Source organism: Nuphar pumila, chromosome 7 (assembly GCF_984573655.1).
Source record: "Nuphar pumila chromosome 7, dmNupPumi1.hap1.1, whole genome shotgun sequence".
Lineage (NCBI taxonomy): Eukaryota > Viridiplantae > Streptophyta > Magnoliopsida > Nymphaeales > Nymphaeaceae > Nuphar > Nuphar pumila.
The window spans coordinates 45,562,354-45,584,154 of NC_143255.1; positions in this window are offsets into that span (position 1 = coordinate 45,562,354).

The following is a 21,801-nucleotide window of genomic DNA, read 5'->3' on the forward strand; positions in this document are numbered from 1 at the left end:
TTGTGTCATTGGGAACATGACCATCGAGTATACAATGCTTGATCTTGGAGCTAGTGTGAATATACAGTCGGGTTTCCTTTATGACACTTTTGGGATTGAGGATTTAAAGCCCACGATGACCATCTTACAGTTGGCGGACAGGTCTACCAATCTCCCCCGAGGAATCTTTGAAGATGTGTTAGTCCAGGTCGAGGACTTATATTTTTTTATTGATTTTCTCATTCTAGACATGAAGGGCACTGATGTCACTCACCAGACTCCCATCATTCTTGGCAGACCATTCTTGGTCACTGCCAACGCTTGTATTGATTACCATACTGGGGAGATGGATATGTTTTTTGGCAATAAGCGTTTGCACATAAACATTTTTATGTTGCTACGAGAGCGACAGGAAATGATGAATGCTTCTATGTGACGGATGTTCAATGAAAGTAATCCGATCTGCAGTTGGATGATTATATAGGTAGATATTCAGTTGATAGCTTGCCTTCTTATGAGAATATTCTTCACGTGGAGACTAAGCTCATTCTTAGCATGCCAGAGAGCCATTGCAGGGTCCAGAGGAGTAGAGTTGGAGAAAATGTTATGGACAGGGTCATAGATGAAACTATTTTCCTCAGACCTCCCGATTGAGCATGACTTCGCGTTTATTGATCTCATAAACGATGAAGGGTCATCAGAGATATGTCTGACTGAAGACATAAAATTTAGCACTCTATGGGAGGCAACCCATATTAGTGTTGTGATATTAGTAGTTTTGCTATTTTTTTATTTTCTTAATTCATGAGCATAAATGTTAGATCATGTATGCTTTGTATTTTATGCATTTTTATGCATTATAAGCATTGAGACAAGTGAAATCTCTGTAGAGCCAGTACAGAGCAGCATCAGGTAAGATTTCACAGTACAGATTAGGTGACTTCTACTACTTTTCTTCTATTTATTATGTTTCTCATGTGCATTCATATAGTTTCATGCAAGCATGAGAGAGTGTCACTGAGGACAATGTCATTCAAGCATGGGGAAAGGTATAGTTTGCACACCTAAATCTTTTTCTATCTTTGTACTTGCACATTGATGAAAACTCATAAAAATTAGGCTTTTGAGGAATGAGTTGATCTTGTATGAATGCTTTACATAATATAATGTTGTTAGAGAATTTTTAAGCCCCATGAAAAAATTTTCCTGACACTAATCTAGAAAAATATGGTTATTTATGTGGATTTTAAAGAAATGGCAATATATGCATGTTAGAGTTTATTTTGAATCACAAGTATGAATATGCACAGTTTATTTTTTAAAAAACTAAGCAAATGAATAACATTAAAAATAAGAGCTCAAAAAGTTGAAAAGAGCATATGTTTAGTTGTTGACATCTTTGTATTCTCTAGTAGCTGAGCTCAGACACAAGTTGAAGTGTTTGATTCCCATGTCGAAAAGGATAATGAAGGAAGTCACTTCTTTGTCTAAGTTGATATATGTGGCCTATTTGGTTCGAGCAAGTAGAGCCTAAGGTGTTTACACCTGGTGCCATAAAGCCATATGGTTTAAGAGACACTGACTCGAAAGCCCGTTACATGGACTTTATAGAGAGCCTAATAGATATTGGCATTGTATATTACAAGAAGTAAGCTATACGTAAAACTATGAAAATGGAAAGTGTAACGCCCCAAATATTTAACTTGAAAATTTTGGAATAAAATTTTTTTTATAAACAATAGCGGAAAAGCTTTATTAAATCCTTAGTCAAATTATTTGGGCGGGTTACAAGTAATAGCACAGACTCAAGGCATTTAAGTAAAATAAATTCTTGCATTGAAATAATACAAGTTATCATTTACAACTTGAAGATTTATTACAAGTCAGAAATCCTCAGGACATCCGAAGAAGATATGGTCACATAGCACTGTCCGCAGCCACGACCGCAATTGCTCACCATACCGTTTCCTGAAAATATTAAATCAGAAGGAGTCAGACTACCACGTCTGAGTAAGAAGCATAATATTCATATGAGTGTGCACAGTGTCATGTGTACAAGTATATGTGCAACAAGTTTAGATAGAACTAATCACCATTTAACAATTGATAAATGTACAGATCACTAAAGTCAAGCATTTCATGATGTATTCCATCAACATCAAAGCATAATCCATCATATGCATAAACCATATTCATATAAGTAATAACAACTTTGAAACTAATGTGGATGTACACCTGACTTAACTAAAGCAATTCATGTAAAGTGTGTATAAAGCACAAACATCAACGTTCAACACATTATTCATAAGTTATCACAATTTTCATGTAACGGAAAACTAATTTGAATCATGCACTACAGGAATCGCAGCTTACTCCAACAGTTTTAATATCAAGCAGTATGCAATTACTTGAAGATCTTTCTTAATGCACTAACTTTATGTTTCATCTTGTTAATTACCCTGTGGGTACACACAAGCATTCGACATCGTAGCGGACCGAGACCACATGGGGGTTTATTATTTTATAACCCGTATAACTAGCCGTACGGATATCCAAAGGGGACGATTCATGACCGAGCGAGTACTCCCCAATGGCTAGAACTATAATTAGGATGCACCCTGTACTTCTGCAGAAGACTTGGATCTACCACCTAGGACGAATTGGTAGTCCTGGTCCCCTAACTCCGAGGACTGGAGACCGGGTGAGACGCCTCGCTCTCACAAAAACTAAAATGTCCCACGGAGTTTGTACCATCTACCCTCTCCAAGGTAGACCATGGGTCCAGTAACATACACCATCTTTCGGGTGTACCCAGAGCCCTGGGAAACCAGTAACATATACCGTTGTCAGGTATACCCAGTATCCCTGAAAACCAGTAACATATACCGTTGTCAGGTATACCCAGTATCCCTGGAAACCAGTAACATATACCATCTTTCAGGTATACCCAGAATCCTATAATTATTTTATATATGCAAAAATTTCATTCCTTTTTGTTTGGGTCTAGTAACATACATTGTCTCTCAGATGTACCTAAAACCCCCAATAGAAACTGGTAACATATATCGTTTTCAGGTATACCCAGAATCTAGAATTTTCATTTATGTCATTATGTATTAATTTAAGTATTGTTTTTTGTGCTAGGGTATACATATCGTACCCCATTGGTTATGTTGCAACATGGCATTATCCAACTTTAACATTTTATAAGTGTGTGTATGGCACTATCAACATTTTGCGAATCTGTAAGCTTAGTTTTAAACTTTCATGTGCTCATGGCAGATCAAATGCCTTTTATTTAGCTAGTTTTTTTTTTTTGCAAACAAGCACATACAAACTGACACTAGACATAGAGATACTTATTTATACGCAATCATCATGCAATCCATGCGTATCATAAGTGCTCATAGAGCACTACAAGAGCGTTGTAAGCATAATTTTAATATCATACCACCATGCCACTGTAGTTTTTTATTAATTGAACAAGTATAACTAACATATGCATTTACAACATGCCACATACAAACCATTATGTGATAAGAAAACATCGTTGAAATCTCATTCATTGCCACATTCACTAATATGTAACATTCTTAAGCAAATATTGCATAATAGTGACTTTCAAAGGTACACATATATCATAAGCGAATAGTATCTTCAGGTTCATAGTGGATTTACAAACGTTGCGATATGGTCATCATAATACAACTAGTAGTTTGTTGTTCATCACATATCTCCTCATGCTTCAATAAGACTGTCATGATTTCAAGGGCAGATTTATGTCTAAACTGGATTTGCATATGCTGCCACAAGACAATCATATATATTCAATGCCAATCGCATGGTCATAGTGGATTCACATATACTACAACGTAACTACCATAATTTTTATGATAAGGTTAAGTTCATAGTGGAGTCGCACATGTGGAAGTAGGACATTCACATGTGAAATGATTGGGGCATGATTCTACTAGACTTTTGCATATACCACTACAACAACCACATGTTAATAGCTTTAGATCTACACGCGTGGCCCTCCACAATAAGGGTTTGGGATGCTTTGAAAGAGTCACTAAAACTCCTACATAATTAATTACATGTTGAACCGATACTTTTAATCATATTTGATCAAGACACAGTCATCCTTTTCCTCACATAATAGAAATGTGATTTAGGAATTAACCTTTTATATCTATCTACCGAATGCATTATTTTGACAAATTCGATGATATTTGGCATGCCAAATACTCCACTGGGCATCGTGGCTATCAGCCACCGTAGTGCATTGCCAGTGAACTGGGCTATGGCGAGTTAATAACTTGCGGCAAAGGACCTCACCAGTGGGTTTCAAACTTGTGACATCCAGTCATCTTGGTGACATTCACAAGTCACCTCTACCTTTAATATATATATATACCAGTCATCTTGGTGACATTCACAAGTCACCTCTACCTTTAATATATATATATATATATATATATATATATATATATATATATATATTCGTTAAGCAGGGCAACAACCGTTCATATGCCATCATTCGGCAGGAACGAGGGAGTTCACTTTCCTACTATTAACGCTGAACTGATTTAGCGGAACATATTGGACTTTACATTTTTCCCTGGATGCAACTACACATGCTCAGTTCTTGTAAGGATTGAATACTACTTCACGGTTTTTGGAACATCACTCTGGATCCACCAATGTACCACATTACATATTAGAATATTTATGTTTCTTTGGTATATACATATGCATAGACCAATCCCGATATATATATAAGTTGAAATCTAAACGAATTGAGTATACTACACTACCCATCCTAAAATCAGAACCCATTTCAAGTATTAATTCCATAATTAGATCTGTTGGATCTGGTGCTTGTTCCCTGACTATAGGGAATAAGTATATGTAGTTTTGTATAGACTCAGTTTTTTTTTTTTTGCATTAAGCGACAGTTATTGTCTTCACAGTTCACTGTGAGGTCTTTTGTAAATTCAGGACTAGACTGAAACTGGTCCAGCATGAGAGCCCTCGCCCAATCAAACATAGCAAGGGTGATTATCCCACTGCAACAACAGGCGTACAGGACGACTGGGTCCGACTTGCGCCTTACTGTAGTAGGAAAGCAACCTATCTAAGCCTCCCAATAGGAGTTTGATGCGGAACATCCTAACTTCTGTCACGGTTAGCAGGTTGGGGTGTGGACCAACGAAATCCCCATGCTTAAAACCTAAAATTTCTCTTCCATATTCCAATTTTTTTTTAAGACAAGACACTGCTACAATCTGATCGGACAACCTGGTTCTCATATCACACCATTTTATCAAAATAAATGGTTCAATATACTGATATGTAGCTACCATAATTAAGTTCCATAGTAACGGATCTGATGAAAACTCACTCATATACACACATCGACATAGAGATGTTATTTATGAATAGCACGACTATATCTTTAAGATGCTGATGTGAAAACTCCAAGATCTACTTTCAGCGTAACAAAACCGATATAGGTGAGGAGTTTTATCTGTAGCATGGTATCTACCCCACCACGGTCACATAACAATCGGATGGAAGGTAAATGCTATTCTACACCTACGTATCTAGGTGAAATGACATGATTTACAACCTACTTGATCAATAAGGCTGTACACAAGTAGAGAAAAATGTACTCTTGCATGAATATGGTGCGCAACATACTTGTATTCCATAACACCTTACGCATGCATAAAGATTTTATGCCCTTACCTCGTTGAAGATCGATCCGGGGGTAGACACGCTTCCTTCACTCATGCATTGAATGACCTCATGCAAGCTTCTCGCCGAAAGTAATGGAGGTTCAGGCGTCCTCTTGCGTCGTTCGGCCTGATCATATGCGAAAGACTTGGTTCAAGTCTCTAATGGAGGAGGACCGGCTGGAATGGGAAAAGAGGGAAGGTTGGGAGAGGAAAGGGAAGGAGTATTGCGAAAGGGCTCCCCCCCGCTCTGCACATCTCCCCCTTGCTGGTTCCTACCGGGAATGAGAGGATCAATGGTGGAGGATGGCTGGAGTTGAAAGAAAGGACGTGAAGAGGGAAGAAGATGAAACCCCTCTCTCTCAAAAACTCGTTTTTTTTTAACTACCCTCATAACACCCCAGCCTTGAAACTCCTCCCAATATAGGTGGTTGGGTTTCCAGCCTTGGTCACCCAACCCAGCCGTCCTTCCAAAAAAAATACCTTCTTAAATGAGCATTTGATGGTCTATTGCAAATTTCCAAATTCAAATCAAAAGTCTTTTTTTTTTTGTAAAAAGTATCCTTGGCGCATAGGGGAATTCAAACCAGGGTTCTCCTCTATAAGGGGTAACGAGCCCCACCAGTGTGCCATTTCTTATTTCATTGCAAATTCTTGCAACATAAATGTATTTAACCTCTTGTAGCCGTTTGGCAACTTTTCCAAAAATAACATCTATTTTTTTCTTTTCCTTGGAACTGCCATTCTCATTTAAGACTCATTCTCCCAATTCTAAAATCATGGGCATGGTGGTCTTCCCAAAACGTTTTTCTCACCCTCTTCAATGTCCTTTATTGGGTTTCCAACTTGGGAAGTCGGTCAACCACCTCCCTCTTGAAAAACGTCTTTCCTCATTTAAGTCGTCTTAAATGAGAAGGTGAAACGTTCTTTCTTTTCAAATTCCAAAAAAATTATTTTATTTTTTTTATAAAAATAGTCTTCATTGTTGGTGCATAAAGGGATTCGAACTGAGGATTTCTCCCTAAGGGGTAACGAGCCCCACCAGTGCACCATACTCAATTCTGTTGCATATCTTTGCAACGAAATTTTACTTAACCTGTATTAACGTTTTTGACATGTTTGGCCAAAATAACATTTTTTGGTAAAACCATTTGGCGCACAGGGGGATTCGAGCCATTCTCCTCCCACTGAGGCAACCAACCTCACCAGTGTGCCAACTCTCACTTGGTTGCTCTTCTTTGCAATAAAAACTATCTTATTGACGAGCATGGTCCGAACTTGCGTAAGTAAGATGTACAAAGTGGCATGAGTACTATTTACGAGGAATCAATTCTCGAGAATCATAAGTCCAATTTATAATATATAAGACTAGTAAATCCTTGAATTTGGTTCCTAAACGAGGAAAAAAACTTGTTATTTCATGTGAATTACTGGAAAGCGTATATCAATAAGATATGGTCATAACGAGGGCGATATTCGCAAGAGATGAAACTTTAGAAAAGTGCTTTGCGAATTTAGTTGTAATTGAAAACTAAAATTTGGATTTTAATCGCGTTTCAAATCCATCCAAGATCTGAATTCATACATCATATCCGAATCCAAAATCCTAGATCCATTTGATCCAGTTTGGATACAAGATCCATTTGGATCAACTCTATATCACTCTATCGTATTTATTTTCAAGAATGGTAATATTTATTTATTTTGATAATTATTGAAATTTTGTGGGTTTTACAGAAAGTCTAGTGACGCGAGTAATTAAGTTTGAGGGATACTTTGTATCTGGTGCCCTAAAGTTGTCTGGCCTGGGAGTCACTGACCCAAAGCTCTTTACACAAGTCACAAAAACTGAAAAATTGATATAATGCTTAACAAAAAGAAATTAAAAGTGTAAAAACAATTTAAAAATCTAAAAAAAGAAAAAGAAAGAAAAGAAAGATGATAAAAGAAAAAGTTCACTGCTTAGGAATAAGTATTGAGAAAACCTGTGCAGAAAACATATAAGTGAGGAGAAACAAATAATGACATGTATATATTTGATTTTCTAAGAATAAAGCATAAATGATTGTGATATTTAGAAAAGTAAAAGAAAAGGTTTTACGTTGTGGTGGCATGTAAAAGACTCTAATTATGTTTTGAAAGTGTAATGACATGAAATATTTGTGAAAACAAAATCCTTAATTGACTAAGGTTTCTTGAATTGAAATTTTTATGCATACATGACAGAGATGTTTATGGGTAGCATCACTGCAAACCCTCATGAGACCTTACTCGTCCACTGGTGTAACCCAGGGGTTTAAACAGCTTGTTGCATATGCTAAATGCAATCGTGATTCCTACGAAAGTGAGTTAGGTTTTTGCTTTAGTTTGTTTGTTTTATTTAGGCCAGTTTGCTCGAGGACTAGCAAACAATAAGCATGGAGGAATTTGATCATGCATAATTTCATACATGATCGTGTGTGATAAATGCTTAAAAATGCTTGTTTGCGAAGGTTTTCATCATTTTTTATCAAAGTGTAATTTGAGCAAATTAAGCCTCTTTGGAGTGCTTTGGGAATAATTAAGTTTTTAGAAAATATTTTAGAAAGAGAAGCCTTTTTGAAATAATAGAAAATTTTATGGACTCTTTTTAAAAAAAATTCTAAAAACCTAATTAGACCTAAACTACTACTATAAATAGATCTTTTCAGAGAGGGGAAGACGGTTTTATCTTTGGATCCTACGCCCCTCTCTCTCTCCTCTCTACCTCCCTTCTTCCTTTTCTCCCCCTTGTTCTCTCTTGATCGGTCACCTACCCCTCTCTTTTTGCTTCTTGCTTCTTCTTCTTGTTCACTTCTTCTTTGAACCCTCATCATCACTGGTTATTCTCAAACCTATCGTCGGAGAGAGTGCGAAGTTCGTATGATTGCAATGGGTAAACCAACTTCTTCTCCCCCATCTCCGTAGTTTTAGTTTTAGTTTTTTGCATGGCATTCATCATATCATTGCATGTAGTTATTTATTCATTGCATATTTCTTGCATTTAGTTTAGTTTAGTTTATTTCTTGAATTTAAAAATATAAAAAAAAAATATATACATATAATCTAGAATAGTCTAGTGTTAGCATGTTTCTCGATTTACATGCCAAGTAGATAGCCATATTTTTATTTAGTTCATAATTTTAATGCACATCATATGTTGTTCTTGTTAGTTAATTAGTTTATTTTTATAAATTAGTTCAATTAAACTTAGATTAGAATTAATAATGTTAGCCAATTAGGGCTTTTGTAATTTTTTTAGTTAATTTATGATTTGTGATAATTAGATTTAATCTTCTTGCATGTTTATATTTATAATTCAGTTATATGTTAATTCAAGCATGGCTTTTATTATTTACAACATGTTAGATTAGTTAGTTTAGTTTCCATTAATGTTAAATCATTATTTACTTATATTAGAAATTAGTAGGAGTAGACTTAATTAATTAGTTTAAAATTATTTCATTTTATTATTCAGCTGAGTAGTTTAAATTTATTTATTGTTTTATTAGTTAGTTAAAAGTATTTCAATTTTATTTATTTTTTAAATTTTAGTATTTATATTTTAATTTAATTGCTCAATTATATTTTTAGGTAGAACTATTGTTTTAGCCAATTTAGGTGGTGTTAAATTTATTTTCATTAGTTGATTTTAATTCAATATTAAATCTCTTTTTCTTAGCAATTAAATTCATTTAGGTTTAGTTTTATGTTAGTAGAATAATAAGAATTCAATTAGTTGATTTAATTACATTAGCCGATTTTTATTTATTTGTATCTAAATTATCATTTTTTGTTAGATAGATTAAATTATTGTTTGCTTTATTAATTAGTTAATTAAACTTTTCTTGTAAATTCGGTTAGTATAGTTTTCAAGTTAGATTACTTTATTTCTTGTTAAATATTGCTCACATGTTCTCGGTAGTTAATTAGATTAAGTGTGTTTCTTTATATTTGTTCTTAGTTAATTCCATAACTTGTTTCTTGTTTGTTATGCTAATTTGTTCTTTAGTTAATTTGTTTAATAACTTAGTTCATGTTAGTTATAGAATTAGTTATGTTATTTTTTCCTGCAGTGTAGTGTTATTTTATAGTTTGTTTAGTGTTTTATGATTTTTTCGTAAAACTAAGCTTTGATTTTCTCATAGTTTTCTATTGTGTTTTTGTGTTTCATACTTTTATTTTTACAGAAGAGTGTTCAGACATGTAGTGAGCCCCAAAATGAGCCCCTGAAGAGCTCTCTGAGGTCCCAAAAAGATCTCCTCAAAAGGTTCCTCAAAGCCCCTTAGGGAGTCCTCAAGAATAAAAAAACCGAAAAAGACAATCAAGGCACAAGAAGCTCAAGCACTGAAGGCTTTTCCTCTTTATTTTAGATTAGAATTTTAAGTTATTGTTAATTTGGGTTTATAATAAAATCATTTAATTATTTTTTGTAAGCCCTCTGCAACGGGCAACACTCTTTTATTTAGTTAATTAATTTTTATTTATAAGGCAACAAAAGTAAGTCTGTGAGGAGTACAAAAGTACTTATCCCATTTCTTGAGTTCGACCTAGACTTCACCACTAGTATGAATCAGTTTTTATGATTTGGTGTATGGTTTGGATAAACATTTTTACTGAAAATATATCTCAAAAATACTCTATTGAAAAAGTTGCATCATTGGGTATCTTGTGATGGGGTTCACCACAGTTTAAATATGTTATTTTGTGTTAATGCATGTGAATATATATGTTAATTATGAGCTTGTTCTCTTCTTGATTCAGTTAATACTTCTGCTTCTATGATATCTGCAAACATAAGTTTGATCCCTGTTTTGAGTGGTTCTAATTTTTAAAAGTGGAAAGAGAACATTATGATTGTTCTCGGATGCATGGATTTAGATCTTGCAATACAAGATAATCAATCACATGCTCTTACGGTTAGGAATTTTGCTGAGGATAAAAGGAACTCTGAACGATGGAATCGATCCAATCGCATGAGTCTCATGATCATGAAACATACAATTCTTGAATCCTTCATCGGCACTATGTCTGAAGAGGTTAATGCCAAGAAGTTTCTTGAAGAAATTGAAAAACATTTTGCTAAAAATAAAAAGGCTGAGACAAGCACTCTTATTTCAAGTCTTGTTTCTATGAGGTATAAAGGTAAAGAGAACATTAGGGAGTACATTATGAAAATGTCTTATCTTGCTTTGAAACTAAATGCACTAAAGTTGGAGTTGTTTAAGGACTTACTCATGCACTTGGTTTTGATATCTTTTTATGCACAATACAGTCAGTTTAAGGTCAGTTATAACTGTCAGAAGGGTAAATGGATTCTTAATGAGTTCATTTCACACTCTGTGCAAGAAGAGAAAAGGATAAAGCAAGAAAAGACAAAAAGATCTCATTTGGCAGTAGCCTCTAAGAACAAGTTTAAAAAAAAAAAAAAAAGAATAAAGAAGTTGCAGTGAACTCTCAATCGCAGAAGAAACAAAAAAGACATCAGGATCCAAAGTCCAGTTGTTTCTTTTGCAAAGGAGAGGATCACATGAAGAAGAACTGTGCCAAATATCATGCTTGGCGTGAAAAGAAAGGTATGATTCTTACTTTGGTTTGTTCTGAGGTGAATTTGACTTATGTGCCCAAACACACTTGGTGGATGAATTCTGGTGCTACCACTCATATAAGTGTGTCTATGTAGGGTTGCCTAAGTTGTCGAATGTCAATTAATGTTGCAAGATTCATCTATATGGGCAATAGAAAATTAGTTAAAGTTAAGGCAATAGGGACATTTAGGTTATTTTTAAAGACTGAAAATTATTTAGATTTGAAAGAAGCATATATTGTATCATCTTTTAGACGAAATTTGGTTTCTATTTTCACTTTACACAAATATGGTTATTCTTGTTTATTTAAAAATAATAAATTTAAATTATTTCTTGATTCAAATCTTATTGGGACTGGTTCTTTATCTGCGGTTGATAACTATATTTGCTTAATATTTTTGCCTCATATAATGAAACCTTGCATTTAAGTTTTCATGTTACAAAACAAAAATTAATAAATGAGAATTTCGCTTTATTATGGCACAAGCGCTTAGGTTATATTTCTAAACAAAGAATTGAAAGGCTTATGACGAGTGAAATTCTTGATTCTCTTGATTTTACTGACTTTCAGGTTTGTGTTAAGTGTATAAAAGAGAAATGAACAAACATATGAAAATTAGGTGCCGAAAAAAAAAAATGTCTTAGAACTAATTCATAGAGATATTTATGGGTCATTCCCTACGGCTTCTTGGAATGATCAATAATATTTTATTACGTTCATAGATGACTATTCTTGTTATGAGTACTGATATTTAATTCATAAAAAGTCTTAGTCCCTCGATGTGTTAAAATCATTTAAGGCTGAAGTTGAAAACCAACTCGATAAAAGTATTAAGGTCGTCGGATCTGACTATGGTGGTGAGTACTATGTAGATATGATGGATTAAGTAAACAACGTCCAGAGCCCTTTGCTAAATTCCTAGATGAACGTAGGATCGTCCTTTAGTATACCATGTCAGACACTTCTATAATGAATGGTGTTGCTGAGAGACAAAACAGGACCCTAAAGGATATGGTAAGGAGTGATTTCTCATTCTACCTTACTAGAGTCCCTCTTGAGAGAGACATTAAAGATTGTAGCTTATGTATTGAAAAGACTATCATTTAAAGCAGTAACCAAGACCCCATATGAAATATGGACAGGCAAAAAGCCTAGTATGAAATATTTTTATATTTGGGGATGTCCAGCTGAGGCTAGGCCCTATAGGCCACATGAAAAAAATTGGATTCAAGAACGGTTAGCTGTTATTTTGTTAGGTATTCTAAAAGGTCCATGGGCTATAAGTTTTATGACCATGTGAATAAGTATTTTTTTGAAATGAGAAATGCTTGTTTAATTGAGGATGTTGAGTTTGGGGGAAATGATAAAGTAAAAGACATTACTTTTAAAGAAGAGTATCTTTCTCTTCCTATAGTTGTGGTTGATAATGATCAGAGTTTTATTGTTGTCATTGTTTCCACAAATTTAGATCAACATAATGCTTTAGATCTCTCTATCAAAAATCAAGCTTTTATACCTCGAGTACAAACTCAATAACCTCAAGAAACCCCTCAAGAACAAATGTCATTAACAAAATCCACGAGAGAGGAGAAGGGCAATTTCAGATGATTATATTATCTTTCTATAAGAATATGAAGGTGATACTGGCTTAAGAAAAGATGATCCAATCAACTTTCATCAAGCCACACAAAGTTCTAACTCTCAAAAGTGGATTGATGCAATGCATGAGGAGATTAAATTCATGAAGAATAATGGCGTGTGGGATCTTGTTTCATTACCTGAAGATGTGAAACCCATTAGTTGCAAATGGATATTTAAAATCAAAAGAGATTCAAAGAGTAATATGGAAAGATATAAGGCCCCCGTCAGAGACTTTCTCTCCGGTTTTTGTGAAAGACTCTTTTAGGATTATGATGGCACTTGTAGCTCATTATGATTTGGAGTTGCATCAGATGGATGTAAAGACTGCTTTCCTTAATGATGACATTGATGAGACTATATATAGTGCAATCATAATATTTCGTCTCAGGCGATACCAAAAAAATAGCTTGCAAATTAAAGAAATTCATCTATAGACTTAAGCAAGCTTCCCGTCGGTGGTATCATAAATTTTATCAAGTTGTTCTCTCATTTGGTTTTTAGATGAATGTAGTTGATGAATGTATATACCATAATTTCAATTGGAGTAAATACATTTTTCTAGTTTTATAGGTTGATGACATATTGCTTGTTAGTAATGATATAAGCATACTGCACGAAACCAATAGATTTCTCGCAAAGAAATTTAAAATAAAAGATCTTGGTGATGCTTCTTTTGTATTAGGGATCCAGATACATCGAGACCGTTCTTGAGGTATTCTTGGGTTATCGCAAACGAGTTATATCGAAAGAATTCTTGATGGATTTGGCTTAAAAGATTGTAAATCAGGTTATACTCATTTTGCTAAGGAAGACAAGTGTAGTCTCGCTCAATGCCCTAAACACCAGTTTGAAAATTATGGATATGGAATAGATTTTTTATGCGTCTATTATAGAGAGTCTTATATATGCTCAGGTATGTACGTGTTCAAATTTTGCGTACATGGTTGAGATATTAGGCAGATATCTTAGTAACCCAGGTATGGATCATTGGAAAGCAGCCAAATGGGTTATGTGGTATTTGTAGAGAACAAAAGGTTACATGCTCACATACAGGAAATCAGATCAGTTAGAGATCATTAGGTATTCTGATTCTGACTTTGCTGGATGGCAAGATAGGCGCAGATCCACATCAGATTATGTTTTTCTGTTGGTTGTGAGAGATATTTCCTGGAGGAATGCCAAGCAAATACTCATTGCTTCTTCCACTATGACAGCAGAGTTCGTAGCTTATTATGAGGCATCCAATCATGGAATATGGTTACGTAATTTTGTCATAGGGCTGTGAATTTTGGATAATGTTGAAAGAGTGCTTAAGTTATTTTGTGCCAATAATTCGACAGTGCTATTTTTCAATAACAACAGCAGCTCATCAGAGTCAAAGCACATTGATATTAAGTTTCTTGTTGTTAAAGAAATAGTGCAGAATAGTTATATATCGATAGAACATATTGGCACAAACTCTATGATTACGGATCCGCTTACCAAAGGTTTTCTACCTAAGGTCTTTCACGAGCATACTGCTCAAATGGGTGTTTTATCATTTTATGATATGCAGGTTTAGTGGAAGTTTGTATTTGGACGTTCTATGATATAATGAAGTTCATTTTACCACTTCAGTATAAAGTTAAAGTTTTGGTTTCATTTTGTACTCATATGTTGTGATCTCACTAAAGATTAAGTACCAATTGGAAATAAGCATGTTTGGATCATGTTACATGTAATTTTTATGTTTCACATCCATACTTGATCCATGTCATTTGGTTATATCAATATACGCGATCATTGATTGGTCCAATAATTACGTTATTTGTAATGAAGACTGCTTGGTTCTATGTTGACATGATCAATTGATCGAATTGGTAGAGATATCAATTGATAAGACAATATTTTTTAGCTCATAAGGATATAATGCACGATTATAAGGTAACATATATGGCTCAAGTGGGGGATTGTTAGGAAAAATCGTGTGGGCCTATATATGTACAATCACACATTATGTATTGTCTAATGTTTTGGTCCATAGTATGTGATCTAATACAGTCGGGTCATGTGATATCTTATATGGTATGGTCTTATTATGTGAAGAGACATCTTATGCCTTTATCTATCAATTTCTAATTTTATAATAAGCTGAATTGGAAATAGACTCTCAGATGGTTACAATCAAGTTATGGTCCCCAAACCATATATAGTGGTCTTCTCTTCAGGCTCCCCATCAACAACAAGAAAAAATAGTCCCTCTCTCGTAAGGTTTAGAGAAAGTCAAGGACACATATAGAGGTTTTTGAAGATCATACCTATTACAGATCTACCAATGCACCAATAGATTCAGGTACGCTTCCGCATCAAGATTTGGTTTTTGTTTTTATTTCAACAATTTAGTGCGGACAAGATTAATGGTCTATTTAGTTTTTTCGGTGGATGCAAAAATCCAACACCACTAACCTTAAATTCTCACACTTCCGCTCCCATATGAGAAACTATAAGAGGATACTCGCCCCCCCCCCCCCCCCCCCCAATTCCATGGTTTTGCATTTTTCTTGGTTTTGTTTGGCTAGATATAACAAAACCTGAGCTGTTAGAGCAAGAAACCCCTCATCTCTATTACAACGATTTGTTGGTGTTTACTTACCTAACTTTCCACTGTCCTACCGACTTTAATTTGCTATTTCCCAAATATCAAACTCTCTCGATGCCCTCGAACTCAACATCACCCGTTGTCATGTGAAGACATTGTTCTTCTCGAAAGAGGTGTTAATAGTTCCATGGCAAGAGAAAGTTAACAGCTGCAAGCTAGTCTAATCACCGGTGCAACACAAAGATACGGGCACAACCTGACACGCGGCTCGAGTTGGAAAGCTTTTTGAAAAATAAGATACAGCAACATGGGGTTTTTTTTTCATCAATAAACATTATTTTTTATAATATATAAAAATATTTTTATTGAAATATTATTAACAAGTATTAAAATAATAATCATACATAGCGGCAGATAATCGATACGATACTGACCTGAATAGGCTATTTTTAATAAATGTAAAAAAAATAGTTACAATTAAAATTTTAATATTATTTTAATGGCTTTAACATGTGTCACGTTATGATTGACACGTAATATTATTTAATTATTTTTTGGCAGATACAGAACAGTATCGGTCGATTCACCTGAATCGTTGGCCAAAAGATACAGGTCCGATTCCGATACTGACAACATCGGTTGTAATTGCACTCAAATAATGAACATGATTGTATGTTACTGACGGACATAATTTGCCATGAGGGTGAAGGTCATCAGTGAGAGACTCAGCTAGCCTTGCAAACTAAAACCGGACTCATGCTTCTCTATGCTTTGCTTGAGCCTAAACGTTTCCAGTAATGTAACCTGTTCAGTACCTGCCCGGCTTGTTCGCGTCCATAGTCATGATCTTCCTGGTCCAAATAGACATTGGTTAAAGAATACGGTGCTCGTTTATCTCAAACGAGGAATTTTGAAGATCTTGTGATATTGGAAACATATAAATCATGTGATTTCACTAATGAGGATAGATATTGTCTCATCCTGGGAACATGGTTGCTAAACTTCTTGACGTTTCATTTGTTTAATCCAAAACAGTGTCATTTTCCCATAAAAGTGACCGTTTACCCACCATGGGTGAAACAAAACAAACTGTCATAAGGTGAGATCCACATGTTTCCCTAGGAAGACATTTTTTGCAGGAAAAAAAAATCAGTTTTGAGTGTCATCTCTGAAACAACAGGGGCCTAAGTGAGTTTATCACTAAACAATATGCAGGAGCAGGTGGCGCCCCATTTTAACTTCAGATGAAGTTTCACGCAGCTTTGTATCTGTTTCTTGGTTCCTGTGACAATTAAGAAAGCCAGAAAGCGGTAAGTTGCATGTTTAGTTTTCTTCTTATGATAAGGAAACTGTAGATCAACTTGCCTGCTCAATAAAAAGGGAAAAGGAAAGAGATAAAACTTATCACAAATCTACAATCAGAAAGACACATTCACCCTAAAACCAATTTTAGGAACAAAAAGTTCTCCAAGGGTCTCATGAGAATGGGAATTTAGAAGTCAGGACTAGCACACTGGCAAACAAGCCAAGCCTCTGCAAGCAATGTCAATTCAACTTACACGCAAATTCTTAAAATGGACACGTTCTTTTATTATAGCGTTGACTCATCATTCGATTTGCTGGTTGTAGGCCAGGCACCTCCGAATGTGACAATTGCCCTATGAAGACTTGCTTTCGCTACTGCTCTGGTGAGTTTTCTTAACCAAGCCACTGCCTATGAGTCGCCGGCTTATTCTTCAGCAGGCACGCTGTCAGAGATGAAATTATCCTCCCACTGCTTGAGATAAGATTATTTTTACTAAAAGAAGGTTTGGAATGCTCAGAAGTGGGAATGCCATAAGTTGGGAAGATACAAGACATGATAACCAAATCACCAATCTTAATATAAATCAAGATCCATCAGTTCTTTGTTTTGATTTAATAGACACAAGAAAAGCTACACGTAATAAAAGAATACATTTGACAAAAAAAATTCTCATTAAAACTATATAAAAACGGTCGAAAAATGCAGACACGTCAACAAAGTGCCACCTTCACAGCAGGTAATTATTGAAACATCAACAGAAAAACAGACTCAGATACAAGAAACAGCCACAACCCAAAGCAGACGTGTAAAAGTGTGGGACTTATCGAGGAATGAGCATTAAAACCAAGGAACTGCAGCAGGTAACCGAGATTCAGGAAAGGGTCCCCTGTTCTGATTGGACTTCCCATACTTTGCATTACTTCTGCAGGCATTCATTCTCAGCAACCATTTTGACTGCAACAATGTCAGCTGATCACCTAATCTGTCTTTGGGCAACAATGTCAGCTGATCACTAATCTGTCTTTGGGCTATTCCCTCATTGATCTTCATTGTAAGGTGGATTACTTGTATTGGCACAAACGTCCAGAATTTATTTATTTTTGATAGGCAAGCTGGGGTTAGGCAGACCCCTACCAGATATCTCTCAAGCCCCATGTGGCAGAGGGATTCGAACGGACCCCGCTTACTAGATGGGATACCACCTCGGTGGTACAAGCCTCCAGAATTGCTTACACGCTGTAACATACATATTTGTAGTCTTTTAAGGTAACATATTTACACATTGTAAAGCACATAATCATAACGTCTGTCTTTTAATGTAATATATTAATTTGGAGGGGCCTTAATCCCCAGCAAACTGATAGAAAAAAAGCAAAAAAAAAAAGACAATGCTAGCCAGTCACCCGTTACCACCAACCCTTTTCAGCACCTACCTAACACGGACTCTTCTAACAAGGCAATGCACCCGGGTCGCACACGATACTTGAACACGACTTCCTTGTATCAGGTGAAGTCAACCACAGTGAGGTTCATTTTTGTCTAAAAGTAAATTCAGATAACCCTAAACAAGTCCATTTTTATCTATATTATACAAATAAGTATATAAATGCACATATATATATATATACATGCACCTCTGCACCAGTGGTGTTATTTTTTATTGACGAAGAATAACAATTGTAGAATGTTAATTTGATTTATTGCACGAATTTATGCATGATGAATTGATGACATAATAATTATTTTTATTTTATTACTATTAAAAATTATATATATATATACCCTCCTCGTACCCATGTTTTCTTAAAGTACTGCATCGCCGCATCCGCACTTGCACTTATGTGACATAGTTCAACACCAACAATGCCATGTCCAGCTTTCCAATGGTACTAACAAATCTCATACATCTCCAATCTCTTGAATTGGAGTAGTATATGAATTCAAGAATTGGATAGTCTCAGGCATTGAGAATGGCATCCAGACTTCCCTTGGCTCAGATACCAAATCTTTAACGCTCTAAAATTTTAACTCAAAAATATATAAACTTTTCTTTCTTTCTTTTTTATGCAAGACCTTATCAATAGCATTGCTTCAGTCGGATTAAGTACTAGGGGGTCAGCTTATTCGCAAGCGCTAGCGTTTAATAGCCCACTAAAACTAAGTTCGAGAAAGAAACAACCGAGGATAAAAACCCTTAATCAAGAAAACAAAAGGACATTGAAAAATATTTATTTTTGTTTTGGTTAGAATTTTTTGTCAGGTTATAGATATGATAATTCAACATGAGACTATATCTAACTCTCATATTGGACTTGGGTCCAGATCTAACTCATGATTCGGTTCCAACTCAGGAATCTAATATCTGAAATAGCACTAAGACAATATCTCTTATGTTTCAACCATCGACGAAACTTCTTTAAAAATCAAAAGTTTTTGAACTTTGCAAAAGCTTCATATCTTTCATGTACCTAATGTTATAATAGTACCACAATTAAATTTAAATTTCCTATCCGTTTTCCAAATTGTGGATCATGGGTATAAAATATTTTTCTTGTCTAATGATTGTTTGATATAAGATCTTCATTTCGAGAAGTTGGTTGGGCAAGGCCATAGAAGAGAAGATCTTTATGCTATGGACAATCTTGAATTATCAAAACATACTTTTTGTAATTTTATGGAAAAAAAAATATATGAATTTGACACAAAAGACTAGGACATCCTAGTGTATCAAAATTATATTTATTTTTATTTCTCGTAAATTATAAAGAAAATGATTTAGTTTGTGAAGATTGCATTCTTGGTAAAATAAAATCTTTACCTTTTGGACCTAGTCATTTCATATCTAAAAAACCATTTGAATGAGTGCATTCAGATATACGAGGACTCGCTATGGTTGTATCCAAAAGAGGAGTATCATATTATTTAACGCCCCAAATTTTCAGTATTTTTTTTAAATAATAAGTATAGCGAAAATAATTTTAAATAAAATGGCAAACATCTTGGGCGAGTTACAGGTGTTAAGCATCTGAATATATCATCGATTAAAATTAATAAGATCAGAGTCTCATCACTTAGAAATTTAAAAGAGTTATGACAATGAAATTTATTCTAATGAACGATAAAAGATTCAAATAAATAAACAATGGCTAGGATCTCTAGAGATGGTGTAAATCATGATCGCATCCGCAACATCCCACAACAACTCCTGCATCGTCATTTCTTACCTATAGATTTTTGGCAAAATGTCAGTCAGACTCCACTAGTCTCAGTAAGGAACTCGTCTCAAAACACGCAAATAACATACCAGATATATAAGAGCATGCATTATAAGAAATTTAATGTTGAGTGTTCATTAGTAACAGAATTATTACGAAACATATGAAAGCATGCATTATAAGAAATTAAATGTTGAACATTTATTAATGTCCAAATTACACATATCTCAAGGCATATTTAAACTAATCCATAATGCATTCACATTATTCAGTATGAAAAATCAATTGCATTAAAAAATGTAAAGTTGTACAATTATCATTTATGTTTCATAATTAACCCCTTGTGGGTATGCGCAGTTCACTTACGTCGAGACATATGAGACCATCCAGGAGTTTATTATGCTTAAGTGGTTTAATACTCTAAATAACTATTTAAATCAGCTTCCTAAGGGGGGAGTGTAATGATTGAGAGAACTCTCCTAAAAGCTGAAATTCCAGGATGCACCCAACTTTTGCAGAAGTTGTAAGACTTACCTACCTAGAACAAAAGTGGTAGGTCTGGTTCCCTAACTCTCTAGGGTGAGAAATCATCGAGCTATTATCGCTCGTAGCAAGTTTGGGCATGCACCAACAGCACACCAGAGTTTGTACCATCTACCCTCTTAAAGATAACACCGGAACCAGATGGGCATGAATCTTATTAGTTTAATGTTTATAACATTATTGTACATGCCTCATTATCATGATCTTTCATTGAACTGATAGAACGAACAAAATGACTCAAAATGGGGATAGAAAATGGTTGTATGAGGGTATCACGCTCTCAAAGAGCAGTCAAGACGCTAAGAAGAAAGCACATGTCACCTTCTCAATGAACACCACCGGAGACAACAATAATGGCAAACACAATAAGAGTGGTAAGAACAATAACAATAGAAATTTGGGGGGCTTCAATCCCAGCAAAAACAACAATAAAGGCAAAAGGGGCAACAACTTCAAGTTGAACGACAAGTCTCTCCAGTACAACTCCCAACATAAAACAAACACTCAAGCTGAACCGCAATGGCTGGAGTAATGACCGCAAATTTACCCCCCTAGATCAGCTGCTCGAAAAGGTCCTTGAATATATGTTTACCAAGGAGATGGTTAAGCTCCCAAAAGTCCCCAATCCTGCCATTGTCATAGAAAAATTTAAGGATCAATTCTGCAAGTTTCATAAGACAATGGGGCATGACACCAATCATTGCTTTGTCTTCAAGAATATAGTGTAAGACTGCATCAACAAAAATCTTCTTGTAGAAGATGAGGAGGAGAGTTAGCCTGGCATCTTCTAATTTGGAAAGACCAGCATAAAGAAATTGTTTTGGTCAAGGGAACAAATTAAAAGATGCAATGCCAATGTTTTCTTGTTCTTTTCTTCTTTTATCATTTTGTAGGGACAATGTAGCCCTAGTTCCTTTTTATGTTCTCCTTAGTTTGTCACCTCAGTCCCCAATCATTTGTTAACACTTCGGCAATAAAGTATCAATTTTGTTCATATTTATGATGTCCAATATCTCTTTCCTTCGCTACACTGGGGCATCTTTATTACGAAATCTTATTTTCGCCCAAAACATCTTGTGTATATGCCAGGATCAAGAGATTCTTTACCAAAATTTTTTAAGATATCATGATCAATTTACTTTCTTACCTATTCAGGATAAGGGACAATCCTGAGATCATCCATAGGAGCGATAG